At 40.0% G+C, this 23,561-nt stretch overlaps 1 protein-coding gene across 3 annotated transcripts in view; it reads right to left on the minus strand.

Annotated features, from left to right (window-relative positions):
• Positions 1 to 23,561, minus strand: part of syt1a (synaptotagmin Ia) — a 188,629-nt gene that overhangs the window by 52,823 nt on the left and 112,245 nt on the right. The gene's annotated exons all lie outside the window — the stretch shown is intronic.

A 23,561-nucleotide genomic window follows, 5' to 3' on the forward strand; every position in this document is an offset into this window, starting at 1 on the left:
CCCAGATTAACATCACAGAGCAAAGATAAAATTATTATTTATTGCTCTCATATGGCACAGACTGTGAATCTCAGCTCCGCTGCTGGCGCCATCAAAAACTCTGTGCTTTCACAGGAAAATTGAAAGTGTGCTACAAGTTCAATCTTACACCAAGCTCTTTGTACACACCAGGTGTATTTACTTTACACACAGGTCTTTTGTGAAGGGAAAAAAAAGGCAATACTGTATCTCTTATGTTAACCACAGCTTTCCGTGTGCATGGACTCACGCATTTGTGCATGTGTGAGTCTGTGTAATGTACTGTGTATCAGTAACATGTGATAACGATCGCCTCTCTCACTGCAGAGGAACAACAGCCGGCACATGTATTACTAAGACACTAAAGACTTTATGGCATTATAAACACCAAAATTATTACCTCCAAGCATGAGTTTGCCATTCTTGTAATTTGCTTAAATAACATTAAAAATAGGGGTTGCATAAATTCAACAGTATATACAACAAGAAACAACATGCCATGAGAGAAAGGAGAAGACATGTAGGAAGGGGCCACGGGTTGATGCAAATCCAGGTTGCCTGCACCATAGCCATGCAGCATACATGGTCTCCTGCTCGCCCACTGAACCACCCCGGTGCCTCAGATATAGTTATATTTAAGTTTTGATCTTTCTGTAAAGGATTTCATGTCCATTTTCATTACCACAGCTGTCAAAAGCCAGGCTGCTGTAAAAAAGCAGCCAGTGGACTGTAACCACCAAGCACTGAAGCAGGGACTTGCCTTTCCAGTACTACAAATATTTTTAGTTTTAGCCTAAATAAAAAAAAAAAATTTTTTTTAAGGAATGGCAGCTGTTTAAAATTCAAAGATAAGCATGTGTTTTGCTTTTAAAAAAACTAAATGTTCAAAGATGTTGTGATAAAGAGCTGAAAGACTTTAAAGTTGTTGAGTTCCTTTTGATAATTAAGATTTCTGTGTTTCCCTGAAACAAACTGGGATGAAAACAGAACAAAAACAAGATATATAAACAGAAAAAATATCGATATCTGCCAGATATTGACCCAGAATTTCACAATTAGTGGGTCCCTAAGTAAAAGATATTTTGATAGGTATAATTTTAAACAGCACTGTTGCTTTTACTGCATACAGTAACTGATTGTTATCGTGTACGCACAACTTTTTTTTTTGGTGATGTGTTGTATCCTGATGGGAACTATTTATTGTCTGCTCTCACAGTGCAGGTTGTAATTTGGCACTGTCACCAAAGCGCTCCATGAGGATAATGGCATACTAAAGAAAACCAGTACACAGAAAAGATTGATGGCATTATTTTCTTCCTTTGCCAGTCACCGCTTATTATACTCGCATTTTCCATTTACAGTGCTGTTTCATATAAGGGTATTGCACCTGACAGAAAGACTGTTAAAGGCTTCAATGTAACTGGAAAAATATAAATGTAAGCCCTCAGTATTTCCTCTAATGATGTTCATTTCTAAAAGTGGAAGAGCTGGAAACAGAATGTGGTAGCAATTCACTCCTTTAATAAAATACAATCTTTAAAAACATAAAGTAAGCTTTAGCAAGTTGATTTCCAAGTTATCTTTTTCCAGATATATAAAATTTGGTTTACAAAGACAGCGAGGCAGTTTGCACCCAAATTACATTACAGATGTAAAGTATCTTCTCAGTATTTGTTATTTTCTGACAAAGGCAACTGAGTTTCACCACTTCAGGCTTTATGTAGACACTTTATTTGGGTGTGAGTAGGAAGAAAGGAACCTGCTTTATTATTTTGCGATTATTTAAGAAGATCTGTTTCATAATTACATCTTGGTGACACTTATATATTATTCTCTTTTCTACTTAGCTCTGGAAGGGGAGGAATGATTATTTCTCAGTCTCTATTTTTCAAGTTTTCACAGCCAATCTAGAAATTCAGTCTGGCCTCACTGTTGATTTAAAATCTAATTTACTGCTGCTACTACTGAGACTGACAGCAGTGACAACCAGCATTTTTTTTTTTTAAAAAACAAAAAAGTACAGTCACTGAAACAAAATCATGGAGCCATCAAATACACAGAGTATTATTCTTTTGGAGTAAATAACTTGCAGTTAAGATGCAATCTGTTGCCTGACAACTGGAACCAAGAGGCAATGGGGCTTTAAACGTGGGTGAATATTTTATCTCGTGGTTTGCTAACAATGCATTTCCAATCCAAAAGCACTCAAATGTCATTTTCCTTTTCTTTTCTTTGCAATAAAATCCCCAGTGTAGGTAGACAAGATGCTTAACTGAAGCAGAGACTTCATTTTCAGGACTTCACTCTATTCAACTACAAGTTAAAGCAAATATTTTATCAGCCAATCATGAAGCAGAAACCAAAAGCATAAAACTTTGAGGATCTACAGACATTCAAACCAAACCTCAGCATACAGAAGGTTTCTTTCAGTGTTACAGAAATGGGTGACCTACCAGGGGTTTGACACAGAACAAAGGAGGGAAAAACAAACAAACAAAAAAAAACACCTAGTGGGTGGCAGTTATCTTGGCAGAAACACCATGTTCATGGCAGAGGTCAGTAAAGAACGAGACTACTTTGAGCTGATTGAAAGAAAACAGTAACTCAATAACCACTTGTTACAAGCACACAGACGAGCATCTCTGAACACACAATGCATCAAACCTTGAAACAGATGGCCCACAGCAGTAAGACAACACTGGGTGCCTGTCCAGTCACCTAAAAATAGGAAACTGAGGCTACAGTATGCATAGGCTCACCAAAATTAGACATCAGGAGACTTGAAAGATGCAAGCTGATCTCTTAAGTCTTGCTTTCTGCCAGAACAATCCGAAGGGCAGGGTCAGAGTTTCTGATTAACATGAAATTAATGAATCGATCCAGCCAGCAATTAAGGCTGCTGCTGGTTGTGTTCTGGTTTTGAATACTTTGAATGTGTATGTGCCAACTGCCACAGCATGAGAGAGTAATTTTGCTAACCATGTCCATTCCCTTCTGAGCATGGTGCACCCGTCAGCAAGATAACGCACCACGTCAAAAAGCTCAAACGAGTTTCGTGAAGATAACAGTGAGTTCACAGTACTCAGGCTGTCGCCACAGTCACCAGATTGCAATCCAACAACACCTTTGAGATGTCACGGAAAAGGAGGTTTGCAACATGAGGACGTTGCCTATAAATCCAACTGTGTAATGCTGTCATGCAAATCCAGAACAAAAGCCTCTGAGCTTGCTGAATCTAAGCCGTGGAGAAGCAAGACAGCACTAAGCAAGCTGTAACTAATAAAGTGAGTAGTGGGTCTAAATACATTTAACCTGTCTGATATTTCAAGAGGATAAAGACTATGTTTAAGTAGTTTTATGTAAAATTCACATTAAACATGGGCTACAGGGAAGAGAAAAGTGCTGTTTACAGACAGAGATAAAAGTGGCATGCATATATATATATATATATATATATATATATATATATATATATATATATATATGAATGACAGAAAATAGGTCCACTTTAACATCATATTGCCACTCATATTAAAACAGGGCCAATATATACTTATATGTATTATAAGTACTCATGTGAGCCAACACCTCAGAATCCAGACTGCTCTAACATTCTGTTTTGGACTATTTTTTTTCCACTTTTGCCTTTGCATGATGACAGTGAGAGCAGATATCCCTAATATGGTCATCTCAGGTCCACAGCTCTGGGTATGAGCACAGAAGCCCCACCCACCTGCAGCTTAAAAGGAGGGGGGGGGAGGAAGCTAAAGATGAATTGGTTCAAACTGTGTACAAATTGAGTGGCTGCACCAAGGCCCAGTATAATATGAAAAAAAAGGTTATTTTTAACTGGGATGCAAAGCTATGTTAGTCCAAGAAAAAAATGTGGACATGAAGAGGAGCATAACACTTTCCCTTGGATTTTCTGAGAGTGTAATGCAATTTATTTTTCTTTATCTATTAAATATCAGACAGTTGGCTGCACTCTGGCTGAAAGCAGTCAACAAGCACTGTCCAAATCAGGACCAAGGACAGTGGTTATTCTGTCACAACAGAATTATGACCAACAAAAGGAATTCAACAGTAGATATAAGAGAATAAAATATTACGCAGAAGGCTACTCTCCTATTTCTAACAAGAACAAAACCACACCAATCAAAAAACAAACAAACAAACTTGTCAGTAAAAGTGTATAACCAAAGCAATCAGTCAGAATAAATAGCTGCTCACTAACAGCTTACAGTACTGCCAAACTGGCCAAATGGCACTTGCTGCTGTAGCACTGTTCCCCAGCTTCTGAACTCCAGTGTTGATGAGTGGAGTTAGCTCCCAAGGAGAAAAAGAGGGTGGCACCTGAATCAGCAAGCGAGAGCAGTAGGGCACACCCATACAACAAAACACAAAAGGCCTGCAAGGGCCCTAAGATTAAAATATCCTTTCCAAAAACCACTAAATCTGCCACTAAGGAAATAGAGAACAATAAAAGCACAGGCAGCAGCAGGCCCCGTGGTGGCCAGCTAGTTTGGCCAGTAGCAGCGCAACCAGCTGGGACAATTAACATCAGAGCAACCGTCACTCAGCAGGCTGAGCTGATTGGTAGTAAGAAACCAATACGCTGCTGGTTCAGCACAGAGGTAGAGTCTGTAAGTGTGGCGACGGGGTGCTTGAAATATTCTTGGAAAAATAAACTAGAGGAAAGACACCTGCGGACTACTATAGTGCTTTGGGCTCAGCCAGGATTACAACTGGTAGTGTTCAGCAAAAGAAACCAGTGAGAGATCTTATTATGGCACTAGCCTGCCAAAATTATTGGGATGGTTTGCTGTACTAAGTAAGGTGATATCTGAGGAAACAGTAAAGGAGTTTTGTCTTTTTGGGGAAGGTAAAAATATAAAACAGAGTAAGCGTCACTGTTTGAAGGGCAATCTCTCTGTTATTAAGAGAAACAATAGAACATTTGATTGCATAAAATATCTCTCGTTTGGTTTGTTTATGATTGGGTGAGTGCTGGTGATAGAGTGGTTAGGTAGCAATGCTAATAAGAATCAGTGGCTGATAACAGTAATGTTTTTTGCTGCTAACTGAACATTATTAATAAATGTACTGTTGCTTACAAAAACTGTACCATATTGAGTTGGTGAGCGAACAGCTTCTCGTTGTTTGTCACATTTCATTTGTGTGGTTGTTTGCCTGTTGTTTTAAATTGATAGCCTCCATATTTGTATGAGACTGTTGTACTATGAAAAATGTAACCAGGGACAAAGTTTTCAAAATAGCTGTGGCTAGAAGTCCTGCACACATTGCATTGGGTTTTTTGAAGGTTTGCCTTAAAGACTCTCACTTGAACATGTAAGTATAGTGCTTGTAGTTCATAGACCATGAGCCCAGAAAGTATCTTAAAGGAATTAGCACCAAGCACTGGGCAAGTTCACATCATCAGAATGGTTGCCTGGTTTGTTCTTTTCATCTGACCTTGAGTTTGAATGAGTTTTACAGTTTTTTTTTTTCACTAGCAGGAACCACATCCTCAATTAGATTAGACTACCTTTATTGATGGAGAACAGTGGATGCAGTAAGCAAAGATCTTACGGCGGTTTGGGGAAGCCCTCAATGGCGACTGGCAGTCATTTCCAGGCTGGGCAGATACCCAAAGAAGGCATCCATGAGAAGCAGTGATGAGTGAAGGTTACGAGATCTTGGGAGTTGCTGCACACACACGCACATACACACGCCTTACAGTTTAGTTTTACTTTGAGAAAGAAAATCTTCAGAAATTAAGTGAAGGTCACTGATGCACTGATCTGGGCTATGTGATGTGATGTGTGATGATGCAGAAAGGACAAAGGATGATGGGGCACAAAAATAAGAACAAACAACCTGTAGTGCGAGAAGCCATATACAGACATAGAGCAGGAAGCGCTGTGTTTAAGGTGTCATCCTGCTCCTGAAATTCAGACAAATTATCTCTAATTATGATAAAGACAGTACCTGTGGCCTGCCATACCAAACTGAAATAATAGTTAGGTCCATAACCATGCTGACATGTTTCTTTGAGTAATGAGAGCAGTGTTTCTTTGCAGTGACAGCAGACTGACAGACATATCTGAAATGGACCTTATTTCTCTTAAGACATCTCAGGCTGATCATCTTCTGTTTTCTGAGGAGATGGTTCATTAAATGGGAACATATTCAGATCAAATTATTCATATTCTGATCTGGCCCACTTGAGATCAAATTAGGTATGTGCCCATGAACTAAAATGAGTTCAACACCCCTGCCCTACATTTAAGTAATAGCTAGAAAATGGTTGGTATTTATCTTCATCTCTTGTTCTTTAATAAAATAGCAGGTACTTGAATTTCCATTTGCTTCACTTGTATCACAGAATCACAGAGCAGATTTTCTAGAGTTTAACTTTCAAACACGATGCTGATAACTCTGTCAACAGATGGCAGAGTAACAACTGCAAGACTAACACACCTTTATGTGGATCTGGTTGGTTTAATTGAGTCAGAACACCCTGTGTTATCAGTGAACATGAATAAAACCACCTCTGCTTTGTTAGCATCGGGTGGTGTTCACAATCACTACATGCTTGCCCGCTGCTGGTTCCCAACATACTGCAAAAGCACGATATCACTGCACTCTCCAGCTCTGTTTTTAACACTTAACTAACACTTCTTTAACAGCATCTTTCTCTATCACCAACAGATATTTTTTGAGAGGTGTCAGGAGGCCAGCTGCTGCAGAAAACACAAACAATACAGTGACTACTAAAAGATAACCTGCAATCAAAGCAAGAAAAAGATTCTTTACAGATCTTTTGATTTCAATAAAAAGTGACAATGAACTTACCCCCCTTCCAACCAAACATATAAAAAACAAGCAGCCACTGGTTACCTCTGCCCTTTCAACCTCCCCCTTAGTTACACGGTCGCCTACACATGTCCATGTTCACTCAGCCTCTCTGTGGTCTCTCTTTGAAATGTTGCAAGGTGAGTGTGGGGGCTGATCCACTGAGATGCCTGCTTGGCAATGACACAGATACTTCAACGCAGGCGAGGACTTTTAGGGAGAACAATGATGAGTGCATGTGGGAGGCTTCTATAGAAAAAGAACTGATCATGCCCTGAGAAGAACATAGGCTTTGAGTGTGAGACAGTAATACATGCATGATGCATCACCATGCCTGTACAGGGATGAGTAATTCAGGGAGGTATATTTTAGCCCTTTTCAGCCATGGAATATGTAATAATCATAGCTTGATCAAGCTGTAAAAGTGCCACGTAGGTCACGTTCACTTTAACATTCCTTTAAGGTTCCACAGCTTCATTCAGTCGTACCCACTACAGTGTTGGAGAGCCATATTAGGCATCCAGTTTTTGCCAGTTGCAAGGTACTCTAGATCCCCTCCACAGTCTGTCATTGTAAATATAATGTAATATATATGATATTCCCTACCTCTTTTGCTTTGCAAATTGAACTTAAGACAATGGCTGTGTGAGAAACTTTTATCACTCTGTAGAGTTACACAAACTTACAGCAGTAACCAAACCACTTTTTTTTTTTATTAGCTCTATTACCTCATTATTGAATCTTGAGCTCCAGCCACACATGAAGCAACTAGTCATGATGGGGTGACCAGAGACGTTGAAAAGGCAGTGACTTTAAGGTACAATGGGTGGAACAACTACTGAGTTAAAATTTTTCACTTTCAAGTTAAGTGACTTAAGTGACTACCAGTGAGAGTGCAGGATACTGATTGACATATGACCAGGTAGTAAATACAATAGAGAGGTACCTAGGCAATTGGAGCCTGGAATATCCACTAACGACCAACGGTCAGCGACAAACTGATGCACGATGAGCAAATAACTTCCTGTGTGAGCTGAATTTCCAACCAAAGTGGGTTTTTTTGGCATTTATTTCTGGCTTCTCGTGGGCCTCCCTCTTGGTCCCCCCTTTTCCACTTCATTTTAAAAGTCCTGTCCTCTGTAAGTATTCAACTTGGTAAAGCACTTTTTTCCTTTTTGCTGTGTTGAGCTAGAGTTAACAGCTGCACACTGTTGCAACTAGTAAGTATTTCCTATGAAGTCCAATCTAGTAGGAGTATTGCCACAAATTTTAGGGAAAAGTGATGAGTGTGTTTCTTCAGACATGAAGCTGACCATTCAAATGTCATCAGATTAATGAAAAGAGGTGCACGTCTAAAAGGGTCTTTTTCTTAGGTAGCAGTAATCACCCTAAGGAATTTAGCAGACATTAGGTGCAAATTTGTATGTAAATGACAGCATTACAATTAATTAGAAACCTTTGAAATATCCAGAAAGAGACATGCATCTGAAATAATGTTCCGAGCTTTGATTTTACACAATTTTCTTTAGGCTTGTGTGAGACTGATGCTTCTCAGTGCAAAATGTCACATGAAAAGTCAACCAAATATGAGCAGTGCATGTGGAGGACCACCCATGGCGTCTGTTATGCCTCTGACATCAGCCCTCACATCACGAGCAAAAACGAAACATTAATTCATCTCATATTTGCGCCTTAATGACTTCCTGCCCATTCAAGCATAAGACGACAACTTCCGTATTATCTTCAGTGCCTCACAGCAGGCAGTCCAAGTGAAACCCAGTCTCATTTAGTGTGGATATGAGCTTATTTATCTTTACAGAAACCAGAGTGTTGACCTTTTTTTCTTTTCTGAGGGCTGTCATCACGATGTAATCATTACTGGAGCTCCACTGCAACACAAAGTTAATGTCTATCCTGTCACTTTTACGTCTCACTTGGTAAACAGCATTAAATAATGTTGTTGGTCTCGCACAAAATGGCTGCACTTTCCTTTTACAGTCACACTGCAGTTTGTCCGTTCCATCCCAGAGATGATGTGCGAAATTAAATCTTTCCGTCATGTAAGCTGTGGGTGAGGCAAGCTGAAAGAGCTAAATGCAAATTTAGGCAATACTACGGCAGCAACTGATCTAACCTTTTCGCAACTTTAGCTGTCACTCCCGCCAGGACACAATACACTGCTTGTCTGTGCTTCTTTTTTCTTTTCTTTTTTTTGCTCCAGCCATCTCTTTAGAGGTGTGCCGCTCAGGTGTAAAACCCCAACCCAATTACAGGGCCGCCAGATGGCCCAGCAGGTCCCCAACCACAGTTGTGATGCTGGCACACAGCTCCCTCCTATCACCTCTCTCTCCATCTTTCTCTCGCTCCTTTGCTAACTGGGTCAGCTCCCTTGCTCTCTACCTCCCTCTATCATTCCTGCTATCTTCTTCATCATGCTTTCATGTTCTCCTTTCTCCCTTAAAGCCTGCACTTCTTAACTTGGATTATAATAAGCAATTAGCATAACCATTTCTAAAAAGCAAAGGCAAAACGCAGATGATGGAATAGATTACGACTAAACACGGTGACTACAGAGATGTTTGTAAGCCCTTCTTGAGTTCAGATTTGGACAGCACGTTGGTGTCATGTGGGATCGCCTGCTCCCCACTGGGTCTAGTTTTGGCAAGCTTTCTCACTGCGCTGGGTGTTACATCTCATGCTGTTTAAGGGAAGTGAAAAACCAGCAGAAACCAGCCAAACTCAGGTCTAATGGTGCCATCAAAATCGATACAATTCACAGCTCACACCGGAAAGTACAGAAAAGTACACAGAGCAAGACACACAGCCCTTTTACTGATATGATTCCCCTCTTGCCATTTTATTAGGTTTCATGAGTCAACCCCCAGTAACAGATAATTCCGCCACTTCTCACAAAATGATTTGGTAGTTGTTGTATTTCAGTATGACTGAAATAAATGTAATACATGTGTGTAGAAACAACCATTGTTATCTTGATAAACATGTGCATTGTGCACAATGTAGAATTAGTAAGTCGCATGTCTCAAACTGAAGCTCATTCAACTAAAAGTACGTGTTTAAAAAAATGTGCAGTGCTGGTTGGCAACTGGTTGCTGAAGTTTGCTCTTTCTCGCAAGGTGAAATCGGTTGCAAAGAGGTACGGTGCTGCACCGAAAACCCTCGTGACTGCTTTGGTCACTAGCAGACTGTGGTTACTTGTAGTTTGCATGGAAGATGCTGACTTGTCTGTAAACACTTGCTACCTACTCACCAAGTGGCAGAGAAACAGTGAAAAGTGCAACCCAAACCAGAAATAAGGAACATTCACCTTCAAAGTAAAAGCCACACCTTTTGCAGATAAGGCACAACTTTTACTTTGATGGTGAACATTCTATATTGTTGGTTTGGGCTGCATTTTCTCAAGTTTCACTACTGTTTGGCTGGTGAGTAGTTGCACACAAGTATTCGCACAGGTGACAATCTGCTAGCAACCAAAGCAATCACAGCTAGGTTTTTGGTGCAGCACCCTCCTTGCGATCGATTTCACCCAGCGACCGGAGGGTGCCACGGGTGTCACTGACTGATCTCTAGGCCTATGTGACTGAAGCCTTAATTACCTTTTCTGCAATTACAGCAAGTAATAACAATTAACACTTTCTAATTAAAAAAAGTAGTTTACACTACTAATCCCATTTAGATAAAAATACAATACAAATTTACAAAAACAAAATAAAACTGTTGGAATAATTGTTATTTTAAACACTGTAATCATTTCAGAATTTCACAATCACAGAAGACTGCACATCTCTGCGCATCTCTGGATCTGGATCGTGAATGATTGGTTCAAGTTTCATCTATAACAATGGAATCTTAATTAAGTCGTATTGTATAACTTCATGCACCCAAGCGTGACAGTCTTAATCATTTACCACTGAATGGTTGCTTGGAGGTTTCAAACCAGTCACAGATTCGATTATAGTCCAAAGCATGGGAATTCCTGCTGTTCAAAGCAATCCTCAGGACGACACTCAGTGACTGCTTTACAGATCTGAATAAACTAATAATCATAGCAAGGACACTTGTTTTGATCCAAAGGGAGTGCTAACTGTGTAATTACAATAAATGACACAGAAAAAAACAAACAAATTAAAGCTTGTGTTTGCATGCATAATAAATTGCTGCATCAACCAATTAAGACCATTATTTTGAGCTGGGGGAAATACTTAGCAGATGAAGTTTTCGAGCAATTCCATGCTTTAAAGTACGGATGATAACAATGCTTAAAATAAATGAACCAAATAGCCAATGGTGATGCAGATAGTTTTATGGTATTGTTTCTTACCTTTGTGGTTCTCAAAAAAAAAAAAAAAGTGCTTTAAAGTCATTTAGGACTTCATCACACTTTCTTCAAATGAACATAGATTCAGCCACACAAATTTGTGATAGAAGGATGCAGATCTGATGGGTTAAGGAAGCCATTGGTGCCACTGGTGAAAGGCTTCCTGTGTCAATAGGACTATTACAACAAGAAGGACAAAAAGAATATCAGCGAATAAATCAGTACATCCTTGCTTTAAAGATTACGTTTTATTATCCAACTGTTATGACTCATTATTCGATTAATTTGTTTCTTTCACTTGACATCAGTATTACAGAGCATTTAGCAATACAAGGCCTCAAATTAGTCATCAATGCCATCGCGCTAATGGCAGTAAGGCTTGAAAGTGTTTTTAATGAATAGATTAGACCTTACCTTGGTTATGTAAGTAACCTTTTTTTTTCTCTCTGCTGTAAATCAGAAAAGCAAAAAGAAAGTACTACACTTTTCTTTTGCAATTATTTTCAGTCATATAAGAGATAAACTAAAAAGAATAAAAGTTAAATTTATTTTTTGTTTTCATAATAACCATAACCCACAGATCAATATTTTTCAATATGTGGCAATATGAAATCCTGATTTCTTTTGCATAACAGAACAATGTTTCATTCAGTTCAATACATTTTCTGCAGCACGTGTAACAGAGTAGTGCTGCAGTTGAACAGAGGTTACACTGCACGAAAAGAGTGATTTTCGTCCCCGTATACTGACGCGGGCGCTGCTAGTAAACGACAGCTTTCGACAGCTTACGGGGAAGCGCATATGCGTTCGCCTGAGACGGATATGGTCGTTTACGTACCACCAGAAGCAGTGTCTTCACTCTAGGTTGTTTGATAGTTCCTGAAATATATTGCTGGAAAGTTCAGCAATGGCCCCACAATTTCCCCTTATCTTCATGTACACCACCCTCTTAATGTAAGCATGTCACTCATGCTCAACACATCTGTTTGCTATGTTAGCAAAGCAGCTAGACAACTGCAGTTTTCCAGGCTAGTAATTCTACAGTCACACTGGGGAAAGCAGTGATTGGAGGCAGCAGCACAACTAAAATTATTGCGGCTGCATGCAATGAAGTTGCAATCTCATCGCCTAAGAAATGTTTGCTTCGAAGACAGGAACCAGGTCTGCGACCACTCGCAGTCAGTTGCTGTCCTCAACTGTGGTTCATTAAGATAGTCATAAAACAACAATAAGTCTGCTATTAGTTTTCCATTGAATGGGGTCATGTTGGCATTTGCATGCAATCTGTTTGTGATAAACTGTGACAAATTGGTAAAAATTGCAAATCTGTTGCTGCCTGTTACAAATCTGTTGGAGTCCACACACAGAAATTCATATTAACTTCAGAGTAAATATTAAATTCGGAGTCTGAACCATATAGATTCCGAAATTGCTCCAGAAATAGTGATGTAGTTATTGCAAGACAGCCATGTAACTACAAAATGACATAGGCACTCGCCAATTTTGCTTTTACATGGGAACATAACCAGAAAATAACCAGCTGGCAACCAGTTGAGTCAAGTCCTCTGGTGCAAAGAGATGTGTCACAGAGAAGTTGTGCTCATAGCCCAGTCTGTCTCAGATTGATTACAACTTGTTGCCAATCTGTCAGTGTTTTTAAATTAGTCAGCAATTATTTGCAAACCTTTGCCAGTTTGTCTGAGAGTGAGTCTAATCAGTCCAAGTCAGATCATGATTGTTTGGAGGCACTTTGCTTCCTGTCAGGTGACCTGGGCACAAAAGTAGTTGCCCAGAAGTTGAGCATATTGCACACTCAACCTCTGGGCAGACTGCTGACTGTTGCAACTACTTGCAATGTATAAATTCTGGAACTGTTACTCCTTTTAGTTAAAACGAACCTTCGGTTCAATCCCAAATACACCATATCGGTGTGGCTCTTCTGCTTGAATCTGCTGTCTGGTCAGTATTTCTTTCGTGGTTCCTTGTTGACAACCAGTCAATTCAATCCACATTTAAGGAAAAAAAAGACCTTCAGGCAATTATAACCTCAGAGCTTGCTCACTTTGTGCATATAAATGTTACTACTCAATCTATTTGTTTCAGTTAAAAAAACAACAACAACAATTTATGCATAAAAATTCAGTGTCAGCAGAACTCAAGCTCCTACTGCACTCGCTATTTCTCTCTGTCTATATTCACTCTCCATCAAAGAAAATCACAAAGAAAAATCATGGGTGAGAAAAAAAAAAGTGTCATTACTGCTTCACAAGAACAAAAAAAATCCCTCAATTTTATGGAGTGGCAATAACACATGTCAAATTTCAAACCACTTAAGCCAATAAACTACCAAGAACTTAAATGTTAAAACTTAAGAAACACCACTGCACTGATATTTGCGTGTACAAAACCTAGCAGCCCTCCTGAACTTTGGTAAAGGGGATAAGTTGTGATCTGGCACATAAATTGCAGGCTGTCAGTCAAGTATCCACAACCATCTGCCAGGTGCTCATTTGTTAGAGGGTAGTATTTCCAGAGAGTCGCACATATGCACACTGGGGGGATGGGGGGTGGGGGGTGTCTTTTTTGTATATAATAAGTCACGTAAATTATTGTCAGGTGAGCTGCCTGCAGTGAGCAGAGATAAGACGAGGCTGAGAAGGCCTGTTGGCCACATCCCCTTGTCCAGAGCAGCCTCTTTACTCACCTGAAGCCAATCTCAGCAGGTAATCGAACTGGAAAAAGTTATTAACCCTGCTTTGCAGCCAGGGCAGGACAGCTCTATTAAGCCAGCGCACAAAGATTCCCCTATTTTCAATTACTGCCTCCAAAGCGCTGAAGAAAGTTAGAAAAAGCGGCCTTGTTGTCTGCAAGAGAGAAGGACTCAGGGGTCCCAGATCCCAGCAGCTCTTATCATCTACTCTTGTTCCTCATACTGTGTATGTCCAACAGTCCCTGAGTTGTTGGAGGATATGTTCAGTCTATTTATATGACAAACACTGCAAGGAGGCACACTCACGGAAAATAGGTCTGTCAGCCAGGGGCTAAATGAGAGGCCGGGGACTAAAGAGCAGAGTAACAGGTTGTAAAAACCCAGAGGGATCTTAGATTTAGATCCTGATCCCAGCCTAGAATTATGGTCCACTGATTTAAATCAATGCTCAGCCAATTAAAAATCCCAACAGTCATTTTACAATAGCTTTAAAACTAATCAAAGACACTATGGTAGCCATTAATAGTGGAGAGCTCAGGTGAAATATCTGCTGAGGTGACGATACCAGCATAATGAAAAACTTGATTTCTTTCTTTAACTCCAATCTGCTGGGCTGCTAAAAGGTTCGAGAAACTTGAGCATTCATGTCCAATCCACAGCTGAGTAGCTGACTAGAAGAGCTTGTACACACTCCTCAGTTTAAAAAAAACAGCGTCTGTAGTTGTGAAAGAAGAAGTCTTATTTCAGCATTTAGCTTGGTTTTGTCCAGCACAGGTCCATTACTCATGAACTGTTGGGGATTTTTACTGGTCCACTGTGTCACTGCCCCTATATTTACTACACAAACTAGAGGGATCAGTTGTGTTTTTTGTTTTTGTTTTTTTTAACCACACTGACAAATACAGTTTGAAGGAGCTTGAAAACCCCGTTCCCACCTTTAGCAACCCTTAGCTCTGGTTGCGTGGTTCTTTGGCTGCAAGTCTGGAGGAGGGAGCATGGAGGTGGTCGAGGGCCGGAGCTAATACAGCAGTGCCTGGGGAGTTATGTCTGTTAGAATCAGTTTGATGTCGGAAGCGAGGCCAGGGGCCATGGTGCGACTACTGGTAGGTGAGTCATACAGATAAAAGGAGACCATTTGCTCAGCCACTGCCTTCCTCCAGGGTTACGCTACAGAGAAATCTGCCCAGCAACCACTAGCTTCTGTGACAGGCTGGGAGAGGCAGAAATTCAGTTTTAATGAGTAAGACTGGACCTTAAAGCACAGCAAAGGTTTACTCTTAGGGATTATAGAGTATTAGGTATAGTATACCTAGTACTAGGCAGTACCACTGTCCTCTTTAATGAAACTACAATATCTGCTTATATAATTGGCTTGGCTCATTCAAGTGGCACTAAGGTATTTCAGAAAATGTACTGAACCAAAAGATTGGTTATTTTTCATTGTTTTGGAAAAGCAGCCCCAGACATTAGTGTGTAGCAGGGTTGTATACCAACTCTCTCGGCGGGTCATCTACCAATTGGAAGGTTGGTGGTTCAATCCCTGGCTCCCCAGTCTGCAAGTTCAAGTATCCTTGGCCAAGATATTGAACTCAAAGTTGCCCCTGATACATCCATAGGAGTGTGTGTGTATGTGTGTGTGTGTGTGTGTGTGTGTGAATGTCAGACATGAATGTGTGTGATTGGGTGAGTGAGGCGTGTAGTAAAAAGTGTTCTGAGTGCTCGGTTAGAGTAGAAAGTACCAGGCCATTTACAATAACAATATACTCATTACACTGCAAGAAAATTATATCACAATATTTGTGCAAGGAAATGAAAAACGCAGGAGGTTTGTCAGTAAGGATGTGCATTATCAATATTAATATTGTGTCAATTAATTAACTTATGTTTGCTTCTCTCTCATTCATTTAAGAAGTCATGACGTGACTCTGCTAAGAGTCACTACTAGACACAATGAAACACTGCATGCTTCAGTGTCCCAATTACAGGTCACCCCTCTTTTGTACCAGTTGTAGTTTTATTGTGATCCCACATTTTCACATTTTCACATCTTCATTTTTGTGATTAGACAGATGTGATTGTTGAGCCTACAGCTCAAGAGTAGGAACAGCAAACAACAACAACTGCCCTGTGGCTTTGACTTTATTTAGCTTCCACCCTCCGGCTTCATTTTCTCTTCTTCCCGCCTTCACTTTCATGCCTCCCTCTCTAACGCCCTGCCTGTCCGCGGGGCTCAGCCACAGATACAACAACTGACAGTTTATAAAGGAAAATAACCAGGAGAACATCACATAAAGTTGGGGCTTCACCAAAAGGCAATTATATACAAAAAAATCATGTCAGAATAACTAGGGTTATTATCGCCTCAAGTCTCCACATTTTAAAATACTCATTGCAAATGTCTTGATTTCCACCACCACTGGATTCTTTGTTGTTTCTGTGGTTACAGATAGCCAGTAGAGCAGCTGCACTTCCTAATTTGTCATTGCTGCCTTTTTCTATGTCAAAATGGCACCTTTCCAAAGGTGTTACTGTTGTTCTCAGACGTCCCTTGAAGGGTTCTTTCCAAACTGACCTTTAAATTCTGTTTAGATGGTGGCTTACTGATGACAGAGCTGAGGATTAGCTGAAACAAGAAATGGTGAGTGAGTAAGAGATGAACAGGAGCTGTCTCATCTGGTTTGTCACTTGAAAAAGACCAACTTCAAATGAGAACGAGGAGGTATTTCGACTAAATTGTGTGTTTAAGGGAAGCCAGTAGATTCAAAGTTTGTGCTCAGCAGCAGGAGTGTTGTTTTTTAAAATTTTTTAATTTGCATTGACATCTTCAGGGGGAAAAAAAAATCAGCACTGCCTTATCTTATTTGGTTCTTGACAAAGATGAATCGTGCGTGCGACTTTCAACTTTGACATTTTATGCCAACAGGCTAAATTACACATTATCTAAGCCCAGAACAGACTCGTTGAAGTGGGTGAATTCTGGGTCACCAAATATCGGCATTCAGTTGATTGATGGAATAAATCATCTTCATCACATGCACCCACATCTTGAATCTAATTGACACTTTCAACAGATTGGTGGTCTGATTTCACTTTTGAGTCACAGGATGTCTAAACCCCCTTCTTCTTAATACACACACAATCACGTACACATGTACAAAACTGACAGGTTCGTAATCTGATAAAGGTGTCATAGAGGGATGTGAGAGTGTGATTAGAAGGTGACAAATACTTCAACTTCAGAAATAACAGTGCAAGTGTCAGCGATCTGCCATTTCGAGCAGATGTAAGTAGATCATGGCAGCACACTGGAGAAGAATGAAAAGTGATTAGGGTGATTACGATACCATGCTTCATTTGCTAGCATTCACAAGTGCATTTTCTCTCTTCCCTTAATTTATGTATCTCCTCATGGTGTCAGTTTCCATGCATTCTTATCTATTCTCTTTCTCCCTTTCTGTCCATTAGAGCGCCTTTCCCCCCACTGGGCATCCTTTCATACGCCTACAGCCTCTCACAACATTTCCACCAACACACTTTGTTTGAAAAACAGCATGCTTGCCAATGTCTAACTAGCTCAATAATTGTCAGAAAATGATAATTAAGCTCTGCCACCGAATGAATATCCAGCAAATGGGGATTTAACCCCCTTAAAAGCGAGCAAGAAGACCGAAAAATGAAAGATGCTATCGTTTTCTGTGATTTCTTTCATCGAACTAGAGTGAGCTGTCAGATTGGATCTCGCCGACGGTATCATTTAACACAACAGCCCCGCTAAATCATACTCCACAGTGCCAGGCTGGCTTGAAAAGTGAGGCTGAATTCATTGACAGTGGTGGCACCTTGACAGATTACATTGTGAGAGTGACAGTGAAATAAACAGGAATTGTGACCAACACTCTTTCATCTTATCGTTCATGCCATCAGGTGTCTCTGACAGTGCACTAGCACAGGTTTTATTTCCTCATACGGGCGAAGTGCTCTCATTTGCAAGAATGCAGTTATTGTCGCTCAGATGGGATAGAGTAACAGGTCAGGAGGAAGGAAGCGAGCAGAGACAGATGTGATTGTCTTACATGCATTTCTTTCTGGTGCTTTAATATATCTCATCTTCATAGCTCAGTTGCGGGTAAAGCACAGCTTTTATTGGGTTTTAGCAGCAGAAACCTACACGTCACAGACTTGGCAAATAAACTGAATACGTTTGTTAGGCTTGCTATACCTGTGAGATTGTCTGCAGCCATATCAAGGAATTGGGTTGAAATTGCTCCTGAATAATACAGACTACAGCCATGATAGTGCAATACAGGGATGGAAAGATGGTATATGACAAATCAAAGTGGGGTATTATATTCATTGCTTCCATGCCTACACAGTCATATGCTGCGGGTTGACCTTTGGAGTATGATGCACGCATGATGTCTTTTCATTTTATGTAATAACAGTTTGCAATTGTCAAAAAGGGCTTAAAAAAGGCCAAATGTCAGATTACACTGATCATCAGTGACTCACTGAACCACTACTGCCATTTAATTAATTTGATTTCCCAGTTGTGCCACTGCCACACTTTACCTACCTTGTTCACACTGTCCCCACATCAAAAATAGTGGTCCAGAAAACACTGCAATAAATAATGTTAAAGATGATTTTTTTTTCTAATATTTTATACAGTGATTAGAGCTATTAATTATCCAATTCTTTAAGAATTACTTTTGATTTTATATGTAAATCATTTTCAGAAAGCTTCTTCTTCTCTCTTGGTAGCATAACTGGCAGTGATTCAGCAACAACCATCTTACTGCTTTTGACACTTGGAGACAGAATCATAACCACGATGAGCCCAGCATTGGCAGGCAAGGCAAGAACCAAAACATCTGCTGTAGTGATACCTCCCGGCAACAACAGAAAACCCCTCTACCTCTCACGGCCCACAAGATAATTATCACTGCTGGCTCTGGCCAAGCCAGTGCTCCCCCCACAACCTCACACCCTCCACACTGCCACGTCCAAGTAACGCTTCAGTAGTTTTTGGGAACATCATGGTCCTGTGATTAAAACAAATGAGGTCTATGGGGGTGTGTGTTATTTGAAAACAAGCATATCTGTTGTAAATTTGGTTATAATTTGCATTGATCCACGTAAACTCTTGTTCTTTCTGTACTGGGAGCTCTCCATGGTGCTGAAGAGGCTCACAGTACTTCACGCAAATAACTGTTTTGGTTACACAAACAGACAAGAGTTGCTCTGGAGACAGAAACAATTTCAATGGTTCAGTTTAACCAGGCACACAGAAAAGGTCTGATTTTTTTTTCTGGATACACACATTAACGTTGGGCTAAACCCATGAGTAAGAAAAATGAGTAAGAAAAAGCTCTAATATACATTTTCTTATAAAGCTATGGGGTCTCAAAGTAATACACACTCGTGTTTGTGGGCTGTCTCCAATGTTGTTTGCTCCCAAAACGATTTAGCAATGTTTAGATCAGGATGACAGTTGTAGAGTTTTCAGACACCTACACCTCCTTATGAAGCAGATCAGAGGTTTTCACTAGTAAACTCTTAATAAAATATCCATTTGTTAAACCAAATGGCTGTTTAATATTTAATAAAATAACTAAAAACATACTAATACAACACAGTCACAAAAAGCTCTAATATATGTGAAAGACAATTTTTCCTCATATGACTCAGAACATCCTTCACTTTTTTCTTATTTTATAAGATGATTCATCGCGCATGCATACAACTGACAAGGTTTCCAGAGAACTTTGAGAGTGCAGCCTTTTTCATGTTGCTTATTCCCATTATCAGAAAAACTCAACAGCCTTCCAATGAGACTACCAGTGAAAAACACCCCCATATTTTCATAACTTTCGACCAGTCGACCCTATTTAATGTTTTCATGATTTACATCAGATGTAGGTGTTGCAGTAGTTTCAATGCAACCAGGAGCACATCATCTATAGACAGTAAGCTAAGGTGTCTTTTTGCAAATTCTGACTTAAGAGAGTGAACATGTCAGAACAGGCATATTTCAGTATGACTGGACTAAGATTGGTTTTAGCATGGTAGGTATATCCTATGGCAGCTTTAATGTATTCATTAGCAGCAGCTACACTGAGATAGAGGGGAATATGAAGCCTCCACTCTAATCAAAACAGAAAAATGGGATCAAAAGATGGGAACTGAGGAATTTTTAGTGTTCATCAACACTTCTTGGCCTGGTATCAACAGTGAATAACAATTGTAATATTGCACTGTCAGCCCCCAGTCAGCTTTTTATCATTTTTGTATGAAAATTTTTTAAACTATTTAAGATTATTTTTCTCTGGCTGACTGCAACCCTTTTTAAGTACTTAGCCAAATAATCTACAACACTACCTATGTAGCTCAGGCGTCCTTGTACAGTACATTCAAATTAGCCAGTGTAAACTCCTTGAGGTATATTTTGTTTTGAAGAAGGTCCTTCTAAACAAAGCATTAGCAAAGCAACTAATAAGAAATGATAAAAAAAAACAAAAAAAAAAACAATTAAAATGAATGCACAATTAAATTAATAGAACTGTGTTTTAAATTATATACACAGGATTTGTCTTTGATTCAAATATGGTATCCTCTCTGCTAAAACACAGCAAGCACTTGTTACTCTCACTTGAATTCCGAGCATTATTTTTGTTGTTCAGATTTCATGCAGCCGTCTTTTTCATCAAGTTGTTTTTTTCTTGGCTCCACCGGCTCCGTTACGTGACACTTGAGATAATTTTGGCCTCAGAGGAAGCTCTGCCACAGAATTTGTCTAAGTAAACTCCAATCTGTGTACTTTTCAGAGAACTGCATCTGACACACCACTCTGTCAGAACGGATCAAGCCCAGACCCAACACCCCATACACATCCAGTTTGACTGAAAGTCTTAATTCCAAGTGGGTCGCTGAAATCTCCCCCTATATAAACCTCTCTGTCATGGTTTCTTATGAGTCACTGAGTCTTCTGACTTCACTGATCCCCCCCCATTTATAGCTGCTCCATCAACACTTTTTTTTTTTCTTTGAGGAAAAACAAGTGAAAAGACACCACATGGATTCAAATGTGATGTTTGCTCATTCAGATGCAGAGCAAAAGCTTTCACGGATGACTAAAGCCATGAGATGACTAACAGATGCTGCGAACACTTGAGCCTTTTGTCTACCTTCTCATATTCACAGCAGAACTAGCAGCCACATTGTAAAAGTAAACATGCTTTGATTACAAGGGGGAAATAAGTATAAAATTTTTATCACACGATTATCAGCGTGTAGAGTTTAAGGGGAATGTAGGTGACTAGCATAAGCTGTGCATACATCTCTCAGAACTTTTCCCATGTGCTTTGGCTCTCAAAACAAGACTGTATGCACTGTATGATTATATGTTTGTACTGTATGTTAATTCTTAAACCATGACTGGGGTACACAACAGGAGGTTTTGACCAGGATAGCAGCTGGTTAAACCAGAAACCCCAAAATATTGGTTGTCATCCCCTAAGTCACCAGGTGACAGCTGATGGGTTCTTGAAATCAGATGTTCTATAAATGTGAAATATATTACATATCTGTCTATTCTAGAAGAGGGCGCCCTTCTCTTTTGTTCTTCCTGAGGTTATCTCAACCTTCTTTTCAACTTACTACCCATGAATCACAAGCGATTTAAGCTAGACATATTTTCCTAAAGGTTGTAAGAATAATATAGCCATTACTCTGCTCTGCACAATGAAAAGAGAAATGCAGTAATCTACTTTCCTTTCCTGTTTCCCCTGGATTTCAGCTTTGCCAGGCAGGACGAAGAGAAAAGTTCTGTTAATATTACTTAATTTAGTTGCAAGCTTAGACAGAAAAAATGGATGAAAATCAGTAGACAAGATCATGAAGATGTGTCTCCAGTGACGATGCTTAAAATGGCTGCAGAAGTGTAATACCTGTTGATCCAAGTGTGATTTAACAGTTCAGTGACGAGGATGTTTGACTGGAGAAGAGAGTGCCCCCTGAGGGACGTAAACAGAGCTGCAGACGTGACTGATGGAATATAATGAAATACCAAGGAAGGAGGAAGCCAGAGGAAGAAGAGAGTACTGCTTTTGCTCGCTTCTGTTCAGGTCAGATCACACAAGGCTGACACTGGACTTGTTCTGAGGCAGAGGGCAGTCCCGGGAACTGGCTCGGTCAGTGAAACATGCCTCTGAGAGCAATTAGGAGGCCAATTACTTTCTTCTTATGGAGGATGGAATGTCAGGGCTTGCCAGCACCAGCATGGAATCTTTTCTGACATCCCTCCCCAGCAGTAACCCATTGTGATGCCTTTCATTTGCCCTATTCTGGTTAGAAAGCAGAGCGCCTGAGCGAGCCAAGTGAGCAACAACATCACAAAGAAGTTGTTTAAAGGAGCTTTCAAATCTTCATTGTGTAAATGCTACGATGCAATGAACAGATCTATAATGAGCAAATTAAATGTATTAAACACAGTTTAATGCAACACCAAGGCCCAGTTTCAGATTTTTTTTCAGTATTTTCTACTCCTGGCTCTGTATTATGCCATTTAGACTGGATATGCCTAATGTCATCCCAGATACAATGCTTGGCCTGTAAGAGCACAAGCAGCACTCACCTGCTGTTTAAATCTTTTGTTTGTGAAGGGCTGCCAATCAGAAGCGAGTAGGCGTAAAGGAAGGGGGAATGGAGCTAAACGGATTCTTTCAAACCCTTTTGACCTGAGGACCAAGAATCCTATATAAAAACAATAGAGGATTATTTTGAACTCTTTGTGACTGAATCTTGCAAATCTACTCCTATAGACCAAGAATAAAAATACAGAGCTAGAAATGAGCATCACAGGTCACTTTTAATTGTCTACCACCCCGTCTGTCAGGCCCTGATTCTTATTTAAAAAACAGATTTTTTTGGAGACTTAAAATAGCTGTTTAATTAGCTATGCATGAGTGCCATTTGGTCATTTAAACAAAGAGAAGTGACAACTTGAGCCCAGATAGGGCTGCTGTGATAATCCTTATTTTTGGTAAACAGCAGGAGATTTGAGAGGTGGAGCTGGATTGGAGGGATATGTTCCCGGCGAGACATCTCAGGAGAGAGCCAGTTTGGCACAAACAGAATGCCAGTCAGCCTCCACTGGGCGCAGGCAAACAGTTGTGTCATTCAATTGTGGCCCAATCCGATCAGGCAGAGAAGAGGCCAGCCGACTGCCGCCAAACAGAGCCAAACTCTCTAGTCCAGTTGAGGTCAAAGCACACAAAAGCAGGCTGTCCAAATCCTCACTGCTGTTCCCCATCTGACAGCACTAATGTAGCTACACAAGGGGCTGAGAAGAGCTGGCTTTTTAGAAAGATCTCATAAACACAGACCACTATGCATAAATTATAAAAATACTTACACAGAAATGTGACATTTGGGGAACTATTCTTTTTTTTTTTTGTCTTGTTCAAAACCCACTTGCATATATATATGAATTATGAAGTAACACCAGCTGCCAGTTTGCACAGCTGAGAACAAAGAGGTTCTTTCCAAAGGTAACACGATCCAATTTTCTAGGTCTGGTAATTATTAAAGTTATACCAGACCTGGACTTTTGCAGGGACTCTGAATCCAATCAAGTCATTAAAT

Source organism: Archocentrus centrarchus, chromosome 23 (genome assembly GCF_007364275.1).
Source record: "Archocentrus centrarchus isolate MPI-CPG fArcCen1 chromosome 23, fArcCen1, whole genome shotgun sequence".
In the NCBI taxonomy this organism is placed as follows: domain Eukaryota; kingdom Metazoa; phylum Chordata; class Actinopteri; order Cichliformes; family Cichlidae; genus Archocentrus; species Archocentrus centrarchus.